Source organism: Hypanus sabinus, chromosome 6 (genome assembly GCF_030144855.1).
Source record: "Hypanus sabinus isolate sHypSab1 chromosome 6, sHypSab1.hap1, whole genome shotgun sequence".
NCBI classification, from domain to species: domain Eukaryota; kingdom Metazoa; phylum Chordata; class Chondrichthyes; order Myliobatiformes; family Dasyatidae; genus Hypanus; species Hypanus sabinus.
This window is the reverse complement of record NC_082711.1, coordinates 25974271-25996851: the sequence shown is the minus strand read 5'-3', so window position 1 is coordinate 25996851 and position 22581 is coordinate 25974271. Positions and strand designations below refer to the sequence as shown.

Sequence of the window (22581 nt, the reverse complement as noted above, 5' to 3'; positions counted from 1 at the left end):
CTATAACTGATGATGCGGATATAAATATGCCATACCGAATGTAAAATTTCACATATTGCAAACATATCCTTTAGGAAATACAGGGCTCACCACCACAGAGACCTGAAGAACACTGTTTACCTATTATATTTTTAAGTCAAATTTTGAATTCAACTCTAAAAAAGTACCTATTTCCCACCTGTGTATCTCAGGTGTTTCAAAGTCATCATCTATCAATTTGGACATTAGCACTGGGATTTATAACTTAATTTATAATTAATGTCTTCTGGACCCTAGATTTTTTTAAATATAATTTTTGTTTTAGATTTTTTTTGTCTTCTGCATTAGTGTATCAGTAGAAAAGAAATTTTAGATTACCACTCATTTTCCAAAACTTAAATGTTACAGTAAAATAATTGTATTTTGTTAAATAAAGTAACTTATTACTTTAACAGAAGACTTTTCAAATAAAAACTTGATTACTTAGTACTTGTATAGCTCAGTGTATAATTAAACAAAGATTAAAAAACAGGTTGCTAATGATCAATGACATGAGTTGAATGAACTAAAATGATTAACTGAAACAAAACTGGGTGTAGAAGGAATAAAGCTGGGCAAAGGACAACCAAATTAAAAGGTGAGGGAGAACCAGGCGCGAGTTTAACCTTTAAATAATCAATTCTTGGATCATTGCAAGAAGTGAGACAAGGTGGTCATTCTGCATCAGCAAGGTCTCTCCCAAGCATAAATTTCACAACAAAGGAGTTTCAAGATGTGTTCTTCAAGCTCTTCTGAAGCAACACAAACAAACCAGAAAGGTTAAGAACCAGAAGCACAATGTTTGGCCACGAAATTGAGTACTGCAGACAAGATACATGTCAAATGATGTCCCTCTAAATCACAAGAAGAATATCACTGCTATCAGCTCTGAGCTGGCAGAAATCATAAGAGCCCAAGTACCCCTCTACAGTCCAGAAAAGTCTTGTCAGAAGTGGTCTTTATGGAAGAAATGCTGCCAGAAAGCCATTCCTCTAAAGTGTAAAGAAAGCCAGGAAACTTACTTACCCACAAAAACACAAGTATTGGGGTAATGAACAATGGCAGCAAATGCTCTGAACTGATGGATCAAAATTTGCAATTTTTGGCTCAAACAGGAGACAGTTTGTATAACAGCACTCCATGGATGAAGGTCTACAGCCAACAGTAAAGCACGGAGAGGTTCCCTCCAGTTCTGGGGCTGCTTTTCTGCAAATGGAGTTGGTGATCTGGTCAGAATTAATGCAATCCTCAATGCTGAGAAATACAATCAGATTCTCATCCATCATGCAATACCATTCGGGAGGCAGCTGATAGGTTTCAACTTCATTCTGCAGGAGGACAATGACCCCCAAACTTGTGGCCAAGGTAATAAAGAACAGGAAGTTCCACAACAGATGGTATGGCCTCCACAAAGCCCTGATCTCAACGTAAAGGCTGTAGGGGATTACCTGGAGAGATGGAAGCAAGTAAGACAGCCAAAGTCTACAGGAGAACTGTGGCAAGTTCTCCCAAGTTGCTTGGAACAACCTCCCAGCTGATTTTCTTATAAAACTGCATAACAGTGTACCTAAGAGAACTGATGCAGTTTTAAAAGCAAAGACTGGTCACAAAAAATATTGATATGATTTAGCTTTACACTGTTTACTGGTTTTTATATTTTTTTTATTCATAGAAACTTTTCATTTCATTATTTTTGAAAGCATCTTCGCTTTTCAGAAAAGCCTAAGACTGTTGCACAGTTCTATATATGAACACTCAGAGAAATTCACACATTTCAGGCACGTGAGCATCCAATTACACACTTGCCCTTCCACCCCCTCCCCCCCCTCCAAACCTTTCCCCAACCCAGTCAATGCTAAGGATGGGTAAGTGGAAATTTACAATAAGGAAACTGAAACTCAACCTTTATGAACTGAGATTAATTAAGCAGCCAGCATAACTTAAAAGTAAAGTTGCAGTTATTGAGGGTTGAAATAATTAATTTATTTCCAAACAGTATTGAAATTTGGGGTGCTTATACGAGGAAATCTGCAGATGCTGTTAATTCAAGCACTACACACAAAATGCTGGTGGAAGGGTCTCATCCCAAAACGTCGACAGTGCTTCTTCCTATAGATGCTGCCTGGCCTGCTGTGTTCCACCAGCATTTTGTGTGTGTTGCTTGAAATTTGGTGCGTTCAGTCTTCTTTCAGGTTCCCAAGAAGTTTCAAAAATGTCTTAGGAAAACTTTATGCACAAATAATGAACGCTGGGAAGAAACAATAAAATTTTGTGGCAGCAGTACAGTGCAATACATAAAATATACTGTAAGTTACAATAAGAATATATTAAAAACTACATAAATAGTGCAAAAAGAGAGCAAAATACTGTTCAGGGGTTCATGAGTACATCTTCAGGCTCCTATGTCTCCTCTCTGATGGTGATTTCTCCTCACCTGCATGGGGAGGGTCCACGATGGATGCCACCTTCTCGAGACATTGGTTTTTGACAGGCTAGTTCCAATGATGGCGTTTGCTGATTCTACAGCCCGCTGCAACTTTTTACTATCCTACACATTGGCACCTCCATACCCGATGGAGATGCAACCATTCAGAATGCTTTTCACGGTACACCTGTAGAAGTTCGCTATCATCTTTGGTGACATATAAAATCTCCTCAAACAAAATGGTCACCGAATTGCATTAATAAGGATATTAATAAGGTTGAAAGAGTGCAAAGAAGGTTTACAAAGATGTTGCCGGGACTTGAGAAACTGAGTTACAGAGAAAGGTTGAATAGGTTAGGACTTTATTCCCTGGAGTGTAGAAGAATGAGGGGAGATTTGATACAGGTATATAAAATTATGATGGGTACAGATAGCAGGCTTTTTCCACTGAGGCTAGAAGAGAAAAAAAAAACAGAGGACATGGGTTAAGGGTGAAGGGGAAAAGTTTAAAGAGAACATTAGGGGGGCTTCTTCACACAGAGTGGTGGGAGTGTAGAATGAGCTGCCAGATGAAGTGGTAAATGCGGGCTCACTTTTAACATTTAAGAAAAACTTGGACAGGTACATGGATGAGAGGTGTATGGAGGGATCTGGTCCAGGTGCAGGTCAGTGGGACGAGGCAGAAAAATGGTTTGGCACAGCCAAGAAGGGCCAAAATGCCTGTTTCTGTGCTGTAATGTTCTATGGTTCTAAGTGATGAATTAAACTCTTCTCATTTTCAAGACTATCATATCAGTCTCCTTCTAGCCTCAGAAAATGCCAGATAATATTACAGCTCAGAGTATAAAACATTAAATTTACACCAATCATATAAATGGTTGAGAAACCACATTTTGTCACGAGAAAAGCATTAAAATGCTCGATAATAATGATTATTTGCAAAGTAATTATTTAATTACTGAGGTTGCAAGTTAGAAGGATTATAGACAGATTTGACAAAACAAATCCTCATTCCCCAAAAATTATGAGTGTGATATCTTGTTTAATAATGCTTCTATCTTCCGTGTGTCGAGCAACCTACAATCTCAATCAGGAGATGGAATTACTGATCTACAAGATCTGGCATGGGTACTAGCTCGCATTCAATATGCCTCCTTATTCAATACAGAACAAATGAAAAACCAAAAGATTTTAGCATTTTTGAACAGCCAAACTGTTAGTCAGATGCATCAAAATGGTTATATGAAATTTTGCTAAGTGGTTAAAGCAGACCTGTGAAACAGGTCAGTGAATTTGGAATAACTGCTAGGTCATTTCAGAGGCAATCCACACCTGCAGATCTGGGGTCACAAATAAACCAAACTGGCCCAGGATACCAGATTTTACATTTTTTTTTAACTGCAGACTTTGGAAATCCAAAACACTCAGCAGGTCTGAACTAACAGAATACAGAATTAATGCTTCAGATCAAAGACCTTTCATGAGAACTAGAACAAGAAGATAAGATTAGTTTTAAATTTCAGGGAAGTAATGGATAGGGCCAGGATTCCCATTTAACTGAATTAACACTAGATAGAAAATGTTAAATTTGAAGGTTGCAATATTCCCAAAAGGGAAATTGAGGTGCTGTACTGAAGCTTGAATTGGACCTCGTTAGCAAAGTGCAGAGGACCCAATGGGAGTTAGGTTGGTGAATTGGAGAATTAAATCAACAGCAAACCGAAAAACTCAAGATTGTCACTGCAAACCAGACAGGTGTTTTGTAATCTTACAGAGTGAAAATATGATCATAAAACATTCGTCTTATAAGATATAAGACACAGATCGGGAACATTGCATACCATGCACTAGATTGGAAGAATATGTGAACCCCTGCCTTTGCCTTAAAGGATTTTTGGCATTTCTGAGTGGTTGGAAAAGAACTAAAATAGTCTATTTTTGTCTTTTTCATTCCACGTTGATGTCACAGACAAGCTCACCAAAACCTGTACTTTCTCATTAGGCTAAAAAAATTCGGCATGGTCCGATCAAACCTCATCAATTTTTTAATTAAGCTCCATAAGTAGTATTCTAGCTGGATGCATAACAGTTTGGTATGGCAACTGCTCTGCATGTGACCACAAGAAACTGTAGATCACAGAACTAGCCTCTCCTCCACAATCTAATCAAAGATCGTACCCCAGACATTTTGTTTTCTCTCTTCTCCCATCAAGCCTCAAGATAGAAAAGCCTGAAAGCGTATACCATCAAGCCAAATTGCTTGTACATCAAGGACAGCTTTCACCTCACTGTTAACAGACTCTGGTACAGACCGTTTGTATGACAAGATGGGCTTTTGACCTTACATCTACCTCATTATGATCTTGTACTTCACTTAACCACACTGCATTTTTCAGTAGTTTTTGCACTTCCTTCGGCACTGTTATTGGTTTATCATACAGGTAGACTGGGAGAATCAGGATGGTACTGGACCCCAAGAAAGGGAGTTTATGGAGTGCCTCCGAGATGGATTCTTAGAACAGCTGGTACTGGAGCCTACCAGGGAGAAGGCAATTCTAGATTTAGTGTTGTGCAATGAACCAGATTTCATCAGGGACCTCGAGGTAAAGGAACCATTAGGAGGTAGTGACCATAATATGATATATTTTAACCTACAATTTGAGAAGGAGAAGGGAAAATCGGATGTGTCAGTATTACAGTTGAACAAAGGAAACTATGGAGCTATGAGGGAGGAGCTGGCCAAAGTTCAATGGAACAATACCCTAGCAGGGAAGACAGTGGAACAACAATGGCAGGTATTTCTGGGAATAATGCAGAAGGTGCAGGATCAGTTCATTCCAAAGAGGAAGAAAGATCCTAAGGGGAGTAAGGGGCAGCCATGGCTGACGAGGTAAGTAAATGACAGTATAAAAATAAAAGAGAAGTATAACATAGCAAAGATGAGCGGGAAGCTGGAGGACTGGGAAGCTTTTAAAGAGCAACAGAAGTTAACAAAAAAAGGCAATACGCGGAGAAAAAATGAGGTATGAAGGTAAACTAGCCAAGAATATAAAGGATAGTATAAGCTTCTTTAGGTTTGTGAAAAGCAAAAAAAAAGTTAAGACCAAAATTGGGCCATTGGAAACAGAAATGGGCAAATTTATTATGGGGAACAAGGAAATGGCAGATGAGTTGAACAGGTACTTTGGATCTGTCTTCAATAGGGAAGACACAAACAATCTCACAGATGTAATAGTGGCCAAAGGAACTAGGGTAATGGATGAAATAAAGGAAATTTATATTAGGCAAGAAATGGTGTTGGTTAGACTGTTGAGTCTGAAGGCTGATAAGTCCCCGGGACCTGACGGTCTGCATCCCAGGGTACTTAAGGAGGTGGCTCTAGAAATCGTGAACACATTGGTAATTGTTTTCCAATGTTCTATAGATTCAGGATCAGTTCCTGTGGATTGGAGGGTGGTTAATGTTGTCCCACTTTTCAAGAAAGGAGGGAGAGAGAAAACAGGGAATTATAGACCGGTTAGCCTGACGTCAGTGGTGGGAAAGATGCTAGAGTCAGTTATAAAAGAGGAAATTATGACACATTTGGATAGCAATAGAAGGATCAGTCCGAGTCAGCATGGATTTATGAAGGGAAAATCATGCTTGACTAATCTTCTGGAGTTTTTTGAGGATGTACCTATGAAAATGGACAAGGGAGAGCCAGTGGATATAGTGTACCTGGACTTTCAGAAAGCTTTTGATAAAGTCCCACATAGGAGATTAGTGGGCAAAATTAGGGCACATGGTACTGGGGGCAGAGTACTGACATGGATTGAAAATTGGCTGGCTGACCGGAAACAAAGTAGCGATAAACGGGTCCCTTTCGGAATGGCAGGCTGTGACCAGTGGGGTTCCGCAAGGTTCGGTGCTGGGACCGCAGCTGTTTACAATATACATTAATGATTTAGATGAAGGGATTAAAAGTAACATTAGCAAATTTGCCGATGACACAAAGCTGGGTGGTAATGTGAAATGTCAGGAAGATGTTATGAGAATTCAGAGTGACTTGGACAGGCTAGGTGAGTGGGCAAATGTATGGCAGATGCCACTTAATGTGGATAAATGTGAGGTTATCCACTTTGGTGGCAAGAACAGGAAGGCAGATTACTATCTAAATGGAGTCAAGTTAGGAAAGGGGAAGTACAACGAGATCTAGGTGTTCTTGTACATCAGTCAATGAAAGCAAGCATGCTGGCCTTTATAACAAGAGGAATTGAGTACAGGAATAAAGAGGTCCTTCCGCAGCTGTACAGGGCCCTGGTGAGACCCCACCTGGAGTATTGTGTGCAGTTTTGGTCTCCAAGTTTGAGGAAGGACATTCTTGCTATTGAGGGAGTGCAGCGTAGGTTCACAAGGTTAATTCCCGGAATGGCGGGACTGTCATATGTTGAAAGGTTGGAGCGTCTGGGCTTGTATACACTGGAATTGAGAAGGATGAGAGGGGATCTGATTGAAACATATAAGATTATTAAGGGATGGACACGCTGGAGGCAGGAAGCATGTTCCCGCTGATGGGAGAGTCCTGAACTAGAGGCCACAGTTTAAGAATAAGGGGTAGGCCATTTAGAACAGAGATGCGGAAAAACTTTTTCACCCAGAGAGTGGTGGATATGTGGAATGCTCTGCCCCAGAAGGCAGTGGAGGCCAAGTCTGTGGATGCTTTCAAGAGAGATTTAGATAGAGCTCTTATAGATAGCGGGGTCAAGAGATATGGGGAGAGGGCAGGAATGGGGTACTGATTGTGGATGATCAGCCATGATCACAGTGAATAGCGGTGCTGGCTAGAAGGGCCAAATGGCCTACTCCTGCACCTACTGTCTATTGTCTATTGTTCTAACTCAATATACTGTGTAATGATTTGATCTATATGTAGAGTGTGCAAGACAAGCCTCTCACTACAGTACATCTTGGTACATTTGATAACAGTAAACCAACAATCTAAATGTTTATTTTCCTGTAACAACATGAAAAAGTGGTTGGTGGAAATGAAAAAGCAATCCACTAATAACCTCCAAGATCTAGGCCTCAATACCTATTTGTGCAACAAGTTTCTTGATTTTCCTGAAATGCAGACTCCAAATCAGATTGGATTGGGAACATCTCCTCCACAATTACCATCAGCACACACGCACCACATGGTTGTGTGCTTAGCCCCTGCTCTACTTGCTTAATACTTATGACTGAGGAAAAACATAGCTCCAACGCCCTATTTAAGTTTGCTGATGATACCTCTGCCGTTGACCAAATCAAAGGTGATGACAAATCGCCATATAGGGGGGGATACTGAAAATCTGGCTGAATGGTGCCTCAACAACAACTTCTCAATCAAGAGTTGATTATTGACTACAGGAAATAGGAAACTGGAAATCCATGAGCCAATCTTCATCGAGGGATCAGAGGTGGTGAAATTCTTCAGTATTATCATTTCAGAAGATCCGTACTGGGTCCATTACAAAGAAAGAACGGTAGCATCTCTAAATTCTTAGAAGTTTGTGAAAATTTGGCATGTCATCTAAAACTCTGACAAACTTCTATAGGTGCATGGTGGGGAGTATACTGATTAATTGCATCATGCCCTGGTACGGAAACACCAATGCCTTGGTAGCCTACACTACTGTAGGCTTTTCTGTTCAAGGCATTGGTGTTTCCGTACCAGGGCGTGATACAATCAATCAGTATACAGGTCAGCAGGAGACGCTCATGCAGTGAGCACTGTTTCAGATTCACTCCATAAACTTTACTTTTTTTAACCTATGATCACCCTTATTTAACTTATTTTTACCTACACCAAAAGATTCTTGTTACTTTTTTGGACTTATCTTTAAGAGTTTATTGTGAATTTTTGAAGAAAGGAATACAGAAATGGCTCTTAGATCTAGAGGGCGAGAACACGAGAAGGATCCTAACAGTAACGGGAAGAAGAAGACGACTAATCCTAAGTGCACTGAATTGACTTATGAAATGTTATTGGAGGTTTTAAATCAAAAATTTGAAGAACAACAACAAATTTTTAAACAAGATATAAAGGCTTTTCAAGATTATATGGATAAGACGAACTCAGTAGTTAACCAGCAGCAAGTTCTAATCACAACTCTGCAAGAAGACACTCGGAAGCGAGATTTGATAATTGAAAAATTGGAGCAGAACTTACTTTCGACAATTAAACAGATGGAAACACTTAAAGCCAAGAATGTCGACTTTGAGAATCGGTCCAGAAGACAGAACCTACACATACTTGGTCTCCTGGAAGGTATTGAACAAGGGGACCCCTCAAAGTACTTTGCTCAACTTTTAAAGGATGCGTTCCCTTCTGTATTCCCAGACAGTCCTCCGTTACTCGATCGCGCTCACAGAATTATGCGTCGATCACCAAGTGCTTCAGCTAAACCACCGGTTGTAATCGTCCGATTTCACTACGTGCATGTTAACGAGCAACTTATTCGTGTGGCTCGGCGTGTAGGGATGGTCAAATTTCAAGATCACAATTTTCATTTAGTAGAAGACTTTAGTCCAGAAGTAATGAAGGTAAGGTTTCTTTTTAAACCTCTGATGTCTGAATGTTATGAGAAAAATCTAAAACCTGCGCTCTTATACCCAGCGAAGTTCAGAATATCGCCTCCAAATGCACCAAGGCGAGTTTTCCTTTCTACATCTGAAGCGAGAAGCTTTCTGGATGAGAACTTCCCAACTGCTACGGCCACTCATTCCAAATAAATGAGTGATTTTGATCATGCAAGATGGTTTTTATTTCCAAAACCAGATTTTGTTTCTGGCTATTGGTGTAGGTTTACTCTATATTTTATACTCTAGTTAAAGTTTTTTTTTTCTTGACATGCTAATCTTTTTATTTTACTTACTTCAACCACTGTACTTTATCTTTGGTTATTATTATTAATCCTTCGAAGGTGAATTTTCTTTTACTAAGATGGCAGTTTCTTCTCTAAAATATTTTTGGCTTTTTTTTGATTTCGCCATTTTATTTTCTCTCGTCTTCTTCCTATAATGCATCTCTTATCATAGTTTAATTTTTTTTTTAGTTTGTTTGGGTTTTAACCCGATTTATAAGTTCCTAGTGATTATACTCTTTTTGGTTTTTTTTACTACCAATTATATGAAGTGGTTTGGTTTTTGTATACTGATTATTATTTCTTTAGAGTTTGGGTGGATCTTTTTTTTAATCCTTTATATACGGAGTTGTCTTCTGCTGATATGGGGGTAGATTTAGTTTCATCTTTTCTTTTTCCCAGCCTATCCTTTGCTGGGGTGGTCTTGTTTTTTTCCTCTTGGGTGGGGGGTGGGAGGTCCTTTTCTATTTCTTATGTTTCTTTTATCAGTTTTTTTTAGTTTTTTCATTTGGGCTGATTTTAAACTACAAAAATGTCTGCGATGTCGTCACTTCCGGGTACGCTCCTTATTTTTGTTCCTCTTCCGGGTGCATGAGTTTATAAGTTGGTTAACCCTTTATATACCAAAGGGTTGATTTCAGAAATATGGCTCAGACCATTAATTTTGTCTCTTGGAATACTAATGGCTTAAACCATCCAATTCAACGAAAAAAGATTTTCAAAGTATTCCAAAGACTTAATGCTCATATTATTTTTGCACAAGAAACTCATGTGAGGAAAGAGGACAATTATCACTTTTTTAGGTTTTGGTGGGGTCAACAGTATCATTCGAATTCAAATGCCAAACTAAAGGGAGTTTCAATTTTTATTAACTCCTCTATTGCATTTGTCCAACATGATATCTTTTCGGATCCGAATGGTAGATTTTTGTTAATTACTGGCTTACTTTTTAACAGAAAGGTTGCTATGGTTAATGTTTATGCTCCAAATGTGGATTGTCCTGATTTTTTTAAGTCCTTATTTACTTCTCTACCTAATCTAAATGAATATAAGTTAATAATGGGTGGTGACTTTAATTGTTGCTTAAATCCTTTGATGGACCAATCTATATCTACTCAGACTTTACCTAATAAGTCGGCCACTTGTATTAACTCTTTTTTGACTGATAATGGAATTTTTGATAATTGGAGATTTCGGCATTCTAAGGACAAAGAGTTTTCATTTTTTTCACGTTTATCATTCCTACTCGAGAATTGTTTTTTTTTTATTGACTCTTGTTTTATTCCATCGGTAATTGGCTGTAATTATGATATTATAGCCATCTCTGACCATGCTCCATTAAAACTTTCTATTAAATTTACGGATACAGCTTCTAGTGCTAGACAATGGCGATTTGATTCTACCTTACTGCAAGATCTGGATTTTATTAAATTTATGCAGGAACAGATTGATTTCTTCTTTTCAACTAATTCTACGGATGATATTTCTTGCGGAACACTTTGGGACACTTTTAAAGCATATATACGTGGACAGATTATCTCCTGCTCTGTTGGTCTGAGAAAATGCATCAAGGAGGAAACTTTTGTTGGTTGATAAAATTGAAGAGATTGACAAGAAATATTCGATTACTCCTAGTAAGGAGCTTTACAAACAAAGGGTTGAACTTCAAACAGAACATAATTTATGACTTACATCTTCGATTGAAAATCAATTAATGAAAACCAGATCTGATTTTTATATACATAGTGATAAATCGGGTAAACTGTTAGCTAGTCAATTGAGGAATGCTTTGGTTAAACGTCAAATTACTAAGATCCGTCAGCAGAATGGGGATCTGACAGTTAACCATAATGAGATAAACAAATTATTTCAAGATTTTTATACCTCCCTGTATCATTCCGAATTCCCTCATGATTGTAATACCACGTGTGATTTTCTTAGGAAATTGAATTTTCCAAATTTATCATCAGATGATCTTTCAATATTAGATACTCCTATTACGGATGCAGAAATTAAAGGGGTTATTTCCTCTATGAATTCTGGGAAAGCACCAGGTCCAGATGGGTATACAGTAGAATTTTTAAAATGTTTTTCTGCTACTCTTTCTCCTTGGTTATGCAGGGTTTTTGAAGAAGCAATTAGATTGGGTAATTTGCCACAATCTTTTTATAGCGCTTCCATTTCTTTAATATTGAAGAAAGATAAAGACCCTACTGACTGTGCATCCTATAGACCAATATCTTTATTGAATGTAGATTCCAAGATCTTTTCCAAGTTACTGGCATCCAGGCTGGAGAAGGTATTACCCCAAATTATTTCGGAAGATCAAACCCGTTTTATTAAAAAATCGCTATTCTGTTTTCAATGTTAGGAGATTATTGAATATTGTTTATACTCCTTCACATAGCACTTCAGAATGTGTCATTTCATTAGATGCCGAGAAAGTACTCGATAGAATTGAATGGCCATACTTATTTAATGTGCTTGAGAAGTTTAATTTTAGTCCGACATTCATTTCCTGGATTAAACTGATATATCATACTCCAGTAGCCTCGGAACTTATTAACAATCAAATTTCTCCCTTTTCTCGTTTATTTCAGGGTACTAGACAAGATTGTCCTCTTAGTCCATTATTATTTGATATTGCTTTAGAACCCTTGGCAATTGCTATTAGAGAATCACAGAACATTTTTGGCATTAATTGTGGGACAGATATACATAAGTTATCATTATATGCAGATGATTTATTATTATTTATTTCTGATCCTGAGAAATCCATTCCAGCAGTTTTATCATTGTTGGCTCAATTTAGTGATTTTTCCGGGTATAAACTAAATCTTAATAAGAGTGAATTGTTTCCTTTAAATAGACAGGTTCCAATTTATGGAAATTTACCTTTTAAATTAGTTAATGACTCTTTTATTTATTTAGGGATTAAAATCACAAAAAACTATAAAGACTTATTTAAGGTTAATTTTTTACCCTTAATCAATTAGATTAAATGTTTGTTTACTAAGTGGTCACCACTATCTTTCTCTCTGATAGGTCGGATTAATGCTATTAAGATGGTTATTTTACCCAAGTTTTTATATATAGTTCAAGCGGTACCTATTTTTATTCCAAAATCTTTCTTTGCTAATGTTGATTCAAAAATTTCCTCATATATATGGCAGAATAAAAATCCTAGGTTAGGTAAAATTTATTTATAGAAGACAAGGAAGGAAGGTGGATTGGCATTGCCTAATTTTAGATTTTATTATTGGGCAGTTAATATCCGATATTTGATATGTTGGTTAAAGGATTGGGATATATCTTTTTGCCCTCATTGGGTGAACCTGTAAATTAAATCTGTACAAGGATTTGCACTGGGTTCTATTTTAGGGACTTCTCTTCCCTTTGCTCTCTCTAAATTGCCAAAACGAATTGATAACCCGGTAGTTAAACATACTTTATGTATATGGTTTCAATTTCGGAAATTTTTTGGGTTGACTCAGTTTGTTTTAAATATTCCTATTGTACCCAATTGCTTTTTTTTATCCTTCTATTATAGACCAAGCTTATTCAGCTTGGAAGACTAAAGGATTACTACGATTTTCTGACTTATTTTTGGATAATTGTTTTATGTCTTTTGAGCAATTATCTAATTATCTAATATCAAATATTATTTTTTTAGATTTCATTTTTTTAGATATTTACAGATTAGGAATTTCTTAAATACTGTACTTCCTACGTTTCCAAATTTTGTGTCTTCAGGTATTTTGGAGAATTTGTTTGAACTAAATCCTTTTCAGAAAGGGCTAATATCAAAACTTTACAATATAATTATGAAGATACGTTCAGAGCCCTTTTATAAGACTAAAAATGATTGGGAAAGAGAACTTAACCTTACTATCCCTATTGAGAATTGGGATAAAATTCTTCAATTAGTTAATACATCATCTATATGTGCTAAACATACATTAATACAGTTTAAAGTTGTGCACGGAGCTCATATGTCCAAGGATAAATTGGCTTGTTTTTATTCCTATATAAATCCTATTTGTGACAGATGTCATTCTGAGATAGCGTCGTTAACTCATATGTTCTGGTCGTGTCCGCTTTTGAAAAAATATTGGACAGATATTTTTGATATTATTTCTGCAGTATTGAACATTGATTTACAACCATATCCTATTACTGCAATTTTTGGTTCACCAATGATGGACTCACTCCATTTATCGTCTTCCGCTTGTCGAATGATTGCATTTCTTACATTAATGGCTAGAAGATCTATTTTGTTGAATTGGAAAGAAATTAATCCTCCTACCGTATTTCATTCTCAAACTACGTTATGTCTAAATTTAGAAAAAATTACAAGTGTTGTATTTGATACTTTTATTAAATTTGAAAAGATATGGAGACCATTTATTCAATATTTTCATATGATGTAATATGACTCTGTTCCAAGCCTATTTGTTTGTCCAGTTTCGATTTTATATATGTTGAGAGGATCGGAGTTGACGACACTGATGATTTTATATTTTTGTGAGATATTATAAACAGCCCTTTTTTTCCATTTTTTCTTTTTCTCTTTTTTCTTTTTTTGTTTTTTTCTTTATTAGTTATTAGATTAGTTTTCTTTTGCATAATTTTTTTCTTTTTCTTTTTTCTGTTTTTTTTAATATATACTATGATATACCTAGGTTTGCCTTGTTTATTTGTATATTGTATCATTCTTGATTTGGGAATACTCATTTATACTGTAATCATTGCTTATGTATTCTTTAATGTTTAGTCAAAATGTGTATGTTTGTAATCCCATTATCCTTGTATTAATTTTATTTTGTTGATATTAATAACAATAATAAAAAGATTGAGAAAGAAAAGAAAGTAGTGGATATAGCCACCTTATGGTTTGTCTTATTTTTCACCCCAAATAAAATGAATCTCAAGGTTATATGGCAAGATGTACGTACTTTGACAATATATTTACTATGAACTTTAAGGAGGGATGAGGGATAATGGAAGATTTCTTCCTCTGAAGAACATTAGTGAAAAGAAATGGAATTTTTATAACAAAAATTTGATTTGTGGTGAGCATTACCAATAATTCCAGAGTAATAACTAACTAATGCTGATATAATTTCATCTTATTAACAATTTTAAAATCTAGCTGCCATATCTCTGGACTGCTAGCTTGATCATTTAACCACTATACCTCAATAGATGAATTCTTGAAATTGAAAATCTACCATCCTGAGGTGACAGCAAGCAGACAGGGCTGCAACTCTGCAGTGCAATAGAAAGAGAGCTAATCTCAATAAAATAAAATACATTCTTAAAGAGCCTAACAATGTAAATAGAGGGGTGATGCTTTCATTGGATACGGTGTTAATAATCAATAATCAGTTTCAAAAACAAGGGATCAGTCATTCAGGATGTACACGTAAAGAAATTTCTTCACCCAGATGGACAGCCCATGGAATCCCCTTCATGAGGTATGTGGGGGCTCAAGTGAAACACATTTTCAAGAGATGCACTACGGTATTTAGGAAATCAAGTGACTTGCCTGAAGTTAAAAGATCAGCAATGATTTCATGGAATGGCACAGCAGCTGCAAGTAGACAAATGGTTTATTCCTGCTTATTTGACTTGTGTTCTCATTCAAAATTAAACAGCTTCAATCTGAAAGAGCTCCACATGACATTTATTCAGCACTCTTGTGCTGGTAGATTCACAATGGCATCCAATTAAACAAAGCTTCAGTTTTAAAATTTATAAATTCATTTCAAATCACTCCATGCTCTGCATCTCAAAAGCTGACTCCAGGCTTATAACCATCTATGGCCATCTCCCCAGCCTCCTGAGTATCCTCAATTTTAATTTCTGTCATAATCACCTATACCTTCAGCTACAAAGTTGCTAACTTCCAAACATCAAACAAGAGAAAATCTGCAGATGCTGGAAATTTGAGCAACACCCACAAAATGCTGGATGAACTCAGCAGGCCAGGCAGCATTTATAGAAAAAAGCACAGTCAATATTTCGGGCCAAAACCCTTTGGCAGGGCTGGAGAAAATAAGCTGATTTGAAAGGTGGGGGACAGAGAGATAGAAAGACCAGGTGATGGGGGAAACTTGGAGGGGGCGGAATGAAGTAAAGAGCAAAGAAGTTGGTGAAAGAGATGGAAGGCCATGGAAGAAAGAAGGAGGGGAGCACCAGAGGAGGCAATGGGCGGGCAAGGAGATAACAAGAGAGAGGAAAAGAGGGATGAGAAATGGTAAAGGCTGGGGTGCGGGGGGGGGGGGGGCAATACTGGAAGTTTGAGAACTCATGTTCAGACTTCCAAACATCACTCCATTTACTTGGTCCAGAAAATACTCCTTCAAATCTAATCCTGGCCAAACTCTTGCATCATCTGACTAAATTATCTTCCTTTGTATGTTAAGGTTTGATTTTCTTAACTTTTTTTAATGCATTGTAATGCTATTTTATCACATTAATAGTAATATACAAGCAGAAAGGTGTATGGAGCTACACCCTGCTCTACAATGATTATTCTTATTTGCTATCTCTACACAGGTACTGGGCTTTGCAACACTGATCAAAGTACTTTGGGTACAACCTGACAGGCATGTTTTTTGTTATCAACATCTTATCGTCAAATCTGCGTTCTATTAATTTAGCAGAGGTCAATATTCAGTTAGATTGGTGACTCCTGCTCAGCAGGGATACTGTGATGGTGCACTGTTTAATTTACCATATTAATAAACCAGATGGTCCTTGATAACAATCCAAAGAAACACACTCAAATCCCTCTATCATTGTGAATTTTAAACTGGGAATTTTAAAAAGTCTCATTGATTACCTTAATGTTAAAACAGGAAAAGGCTGACACCAGAAAGACACCAGCACTGACCTATGCTCTGTATCAGGACACACAAAGGTCGACTGCAGCACAACCATTCAAATTTTCCCTCATAAATGCCATGTGTCTAATGTTTAAACATAGAAAATTGTGCCAGAGGCTAGCCATATAACAAACTGCTTTAATTTTACGAACCTAATCATTTGTACAATGTGCAGGATTCCACTATCACAGTGCCTGGGTACATGCTATGACCAGACAGACCATACTAGAGGTAGATAAGCAGTACCCTTCGGAGGCCGCTGTTATCTTTAAGGACACATTTTGCTGAGCGTGACATCAATAAATCCTGGTGATACCAAAGTCAATGGGAATCACAAAAGAAAACACTACAGCAGTTGAAGTCATGCTTCAAACGAAGATGGTTTGATTGCTGTAGATCATTCATCCCAGTAACACAATCTCACTGCAGGATCCACAGATGCTGCCTAACATGCCAAAGTTAGCTAGTTAGTTAGCTAACAATGCAGCACAGAGTAGGACCTTCTAGCCCTTGAGTCATGATAATCCCTGACAAACCTGATTAACCCTAACCTAATCACAGGACAATTTACAATGATCAATTAACCTACCCAGAATGTCTCTGGACTGTGGGAGGAAACCAGAGGACTTGTAGAAAAACCCACACATTCCACAGGGAGGATGTACAGAGACTCCTTGCAGAATGATGCCAGAACTGAACTCTGGAATGTTCCAAGATGTAATGTGGCACACAGATTTCACATTTTACTTCAGATTTCTCGCTTCTGCAGTTTTCTACTCAGTTCAAGTTTAATTGTCAAACAACCATACACATATACAGCTAAATTAAACAGTGTTCCCCCAGGGCCAAGGTGGAAAACACAGTGCATACAGCACACAGTACATAACACATATCTTTAAGATAGCACGAGGTAGATTTTCAACTACCAGATAATGTACATCACCAACTGTAGTCCAACCTACCCCGATACACAATGGCATTACCATACCCAAGACCCTGACCAGGGAAGTCATCCAACAAGAAACACAATTGAGCTTATCATGTAAATAGTGAAGCTGCAAAAGGTTGGAGATCAATTGCCCTGAAACAATGGCTCACCTTTTGGCACTGCAAAGTAGCTCCAATGTGAGGCAAAAATCGTTCAATATTCTTGTCTCTTGTGGTTTGCAACTAAATTATAAAATTATCAATCTTCCAATGGATTCTAATTCTAATTACTGGCAATTACTGCAGTACACATTTGTTTTGGCATTGATTGACCAACCATATAGTTTTTAAGGATTCTTTTTCACAGCAGTGATCGGACTTTAAGCTAAAACTTTATCTGTCCCGAAGGAAATTACTGTTGCAAGGTTGCTCAGTCAGAAATTTATACTTCAAAATACAAAATACAAGCATTTTGATGGTGACTTTTCAACCCATTCTGTCCATTCCAACCAAAACCTAGGCAATCAACTTAATCCCATTTCACAGCTCTTCTTTAGCTTTGTAGGTAATAGTACTTCAACTATACATTAATATTTTTTTAACACAGGTTCCCTGCTTTTATACTCTGGCACAGAGTGCAAGACTTCATCAGGATTGGCTATTAATATCCATTCTTTCCAGACCTTTTACAACTTTATGCATTTCACTTAAATCACTTCTGTCTCCCCGCTATTCTGAACAGAATAATTCCAAAAGATCTAATCAATTGTTTGGTGTTTAACCGTCTGATACACACATGTTGTACTAAACATAAATGTCAACTGATTATTTGTGTGTTGTTCATTCTAGACCAGTACATCATACAACATAGACCAGTACAGCACAGGAAGAGACCCTTGGGCCCACAATTTTGTGCCAAGTCAATTAAATTAGTAAACAAATAGCTAAATAAACTAATTTCTTCTGCTTCCATATAATTCCATTTTCCTCAATTCATGTGTCTATCTAAACACCTCTTAAAAGTCCCAACTATACAGTATGCAAAAACCTTAGGCATTGTAGATTTTATATACAAGTTTTGTTTTAGACATCTTTTTTCTCGTCTTCTCCATTAATGTGTCAGAAGAGCAAATTTTAGATTTCCAAACATTCATTTCCTAAAAAATTAAATGTTATGGATAAGTGCTTCTATTTCATTAAACATATTAAGTAAGCTACTTTTCAAATAAAACCTTGATTACTTAGTGTGTATATAGCCCAGTGTATGAATAAACAAAGATAACAAAAATGATCAATGACATTATGAGTTGAATGAACTAAATTGATCAACTGAAAGAGAAACGGGTGTAGAATTGAACTGAATTGTATTGACTTTATTACTTACATCCTTCACATACATGAGTAAAAATCTTTACCTTACGTCTCTGTCTAAATGTGCAATGTGCAATTTATAGTCATTTATAATAAATAGTATTTACATCAGTATAGTCAATATAGCATAGAAATACAGTTGTGTCAACATGAGTTAAGCAGTCTGGTGGTATTTAACTGGACAAAGGGTAACCAACATAAAAGGTGAGGGTGTGGCAGATGTGAGTTTCACCTTCAAAGCATCAATTCTTACACCATGGCTTGAGTGAACATGGAAACAAGACAAAGTGGTTATCCTGCATGGTCTCCCTCAAGCAGAAATTTTGCAGCAGAAAGGAGTTCAAAAATGTGCTGTCCGAACTCTTCTGAAAAAGCACAAAGAAGCAGGCAAGATTGAGGGCCAGAAACGCAGGGTTCAGCCACAGAAACTGAGTGCAGCAGATGAGATACATCAAACAATATCCCTTCTAAATTGCGAGACAACAAGTACAGCTGTCAGCTCTGAACGCTAAAAAAACCCACTGGCATTGGTGATCTGGTCAGGATTAATGGAATTCTCAATGTTGAAAAGTACAAGCAGATTTTCATCCATCTCACAATACCATCAGGGAAGCGCCTCATTGGTCCCAAGTCATTCTACAGCAGGACAATGAACCCAAACAAACAGCCAATGTCATAAAGAATTATCTTCAGCAAAAAGAACAAGCAATTCTGCTACAGTTGCCATGGCCTCTATAGATCCCCGATCTTAAAATCACCAAGGCTGTCTGGGATTAACTCGAGAGACAGAAGCAAGTGAGACAGCCAAAATCTGCAGAAGAATTGTGGCAAATTCTAACATCCAATTTCCTTATTAAAAATGCACAACACTGTATCTAAGAGAACTGATGTAATTTTAAAGGCAAAGGGTAGTCACACAAAATATTGATTTTTTTTTACTGTTTACTGCTCTTCATAACAAATTTTTTTGATACTTAGAAATATTTTTAACATGCGCCCAAGACTTTTGTACAATACTGTGTCTACCTTCATCACCACCTCAGGCAACACCTTCCAGGCACCCACCACTCTGTAAAAAAATCTGCCCCTCACATCTCCTTTGAAATTATCCCCTTTCACCTTAAATGCATATGCTCTGGTATCAGACATCTTAAAACTGGTAAAGATATTGTCGGTTCACTCTATGCCTTTCATAATCTTTAAAAACCTGTACCAGATCTCCCCTCAGTCTCTGCCTCTCCAGAGAACACAAATTCTTTTTATAGAACATGCCCACTAATCCAGGTAGCATTCTGCCGAACTTCTGCACCCTCTCCAAAGCCTCAATACCTTTCATATAATGGGGTGACCAGAACTGTATGCAATACTCCAGATGCAGATCAACTAGTTTTATAAAGCAGCAACTGACTTTTGAACTTTTTGACTTTTGAACCCAATTCCTCAATTAATAAAGGCAAGCATGCCATATACCTTCTTAACTACCCTATCAAGTTGTATTGCTATGAATTTGGACCCCAAGATCCTTCTGCTCATCAGTGAAATTATTTTGATTGTTTATTTTTAAATCTAAAAATTATGACATTATTTGTTCAGCCATTTCTTTCTAATAGTCATAAAGCTTCTTCTGCTTCATAACTGGGAATTGTAACATCGATTTAGGAATCACTTCCTTGATTTCTCATAACCATTCATATATATATAAACCAAAAAAAAAGCTATGTTCACTGTTTCAGAGAAAAATTGAAAGCAAACTACCAAGAGCTACAAACTACTTCCAAAAGCTAGATTGATGATAGAGATATGGGGCTAGAGAAGGGGGAATCTTATTGGACAGAACAGGCAGCTATGAAAGATCAAGAGGGAGGAGTACCAGAGGGAGGTGAGTAGCAGTAAAGGAGATAAGGTGAGAGAGAAATGGGAATGATGCATAGTGAATGGTGAAGGAGGGTGGGGGGCATTACCAAAGTTCAAGAAATCAATGTTCATGGCATCAGGTTGAAGGCTACTCTGACCAAATATAAGGTGTTGCTCCTTACAACCTGAGTGTGGCATTATCTCAATAGTAGAAGAGGCAATGAATTGACATGTCAGAATGGGAATAGAAGGTGAAATTAAAATAGGTAGGGAGATCCTATTTTTTTCTGGCAGATGGAGCCTGTATGGAAGTTCAGAAAGGCAAATCAAGATGATAAGCTTACAGAGACTGTGCAGTTATACTGCAATCAACCAGGCTGAGCACAGCTTTTGAAAACCAAACTCTGCAGGCCAGGAATCTTCTTCAGGACTGGGAAGGAAGGGGTAAGCCACCAAAATAAGAAGGTGGGTGGGGGCAAGGGATGAAGTATAGGAGGCCGGGTGTTAGATGAAACCAAGTGAGGTGGAAGGTGAGAGGGTGGGGGAAGAGATGAAAAAAAAAGTTGGGAGGTGATACATGGAAGAGGTAAAAGGTTGAAGATTGAATCTGATAGCAAAGGACAGTGGACCATAGGAAAAAGGAAATAAGGAAGAGCACCAGGAGATGACAGGCAGGTGAGGAGAAGGGGCAAGAGGGGAGCCAGAATGGGGAAGAGAAAAGAGAGATATAGGAGAGGAGGAGAAATTACCAAAAGGTAGAGAAATGGGACGACCATGCCATCACAGAAGGAGGTAATACAAATAGACTGGCCTCCAATGAAACATGAGGCCAGTTGGCAACTCTCAAGAATCCTCCTCTGACATACTCATTGAAAGACCCCATTAAGGAGCATCAAAGCATTCTCTCCTGCATCACAAAAGTCATTGACTCTGGAGATCTCTTACCCACTGCCACCAACATCATCATTCTCTCAATAATACACACAAAATGCTGGAGGAACTCAGCAGGCCAGGCAGCATCTTTGGAAAAGAGTAAACAGTCAACGATTCAGGCTAACACCTTTCGTCTCATTGTTCTCTTACCCTGCACTGCTCATTTCTGCCTTCTTTCAAGATCCATAAACCTGGCTGGAAAGGTCCATTGTCTATGCCTGCTCTTGCCCCACTGAACTTATGTCTGCGTACCTTGACTCCATTTTGGTCCCCTAGGTTCAATCATTTCCCACCTGTATCCATGACATTTCATACTCCCTCTCAACCATTCAATCACTCTGGCCCTGACTGCCTCATTTTCACTACAGATGTTCAGCCCTTATACACATCTGTCCATCAGGAAGGCCTTAAAGGTCTTTGCTTTATTCTAGACAACAGGCCTAAACAGTTCCTCTCCACCCTTCCATCTGGCAGAACTGGTACTCACCCATAATTATCGTCCCATTTTCTCATGGGCCCCATATTTAAGAAAGGGTGTGCTAGCATCAGAGAACGTCCAGATGAGGTTTACGAGAATGGTCCTGGGAACGAAAGGGTTATCTTTGAGGTGCATTTGATGCCTCTGGGCCTATACTCGATTCAGTATAGAAGAAAGGGGGCGGGGAGGAACTCACTGAAACCTACTGAATTTTGAAAGGCACAGATAGACTGGACATAGAGAAAATGTTCCCAACAGTTGAAGTCTTGTTGGGCAAAGCCTCAAAATAGAAGGATCTCCCTTTGGAACAGATGGAGAAACTTCTCACTCGACACTTAAATAACAGCTTCTTGCCCTCCACCATCACATTTCTGAAAAGTTCACAAACTCATTAACACAATCTCGTTATTTGTCTTTTGCATTATATTTATTTCTCTACCATACATAACTTCTGTCTTACAGTGTACTGCTGCCATAAAACAATAAAATCCATGTCAGTGATAATAAATACAATTATGATTCTGCATTAATGAACAAAGTTCGCATAGTAGGCTGACCTAGAAGGTTAAGGAAGAAGATCCAAGGCAAGCTGACAATTTGGACTCAAAATCAACTCAACTGCAGAGGAAGGAGCCAGCAGTGGAAGGTTGCTTTTATGATTAGAAGTCTATAACTTGTATTCTATCACGGAGACCTTTGCTAATTGTAATAAATAGTACACTAACAAATTAGATGTAAGTGCAGCAGGACTGATTAAGTTTGCATAAGTCATGGAAATTGGTGGTGTTACGAATAACAAAG

The 22581-nt window shown here is 37.7% G+C and overlaps 1 protein-coding gene across 2 annotated transcripts in view; it reads right to left on the bottom strand.

Moving 5' to 3' along the window:
• The window catches only part of rbm33a (RNA binding motif protein 33a), a 171698-nt gene that overhangs the window by 119978 nt on the left and 29139 nt on the right, over positions 1-22581 (bottom strand). Inside the window, exon 3 of one of the 2 annotated variants that reach the window (XM_059971860.1) lies at positions 14525-14595. The exons of the other annotated variant lie outside the window; for it this stretch is intronic. The gene's annotated coding sequence lies outside the window, so the exon portion shown is untranslated. The remainder of the gene's footprint in view (positions 1-14524; positions 14596-22581) is intronic. 2 annotated transcript variants of the gene reach the window in all.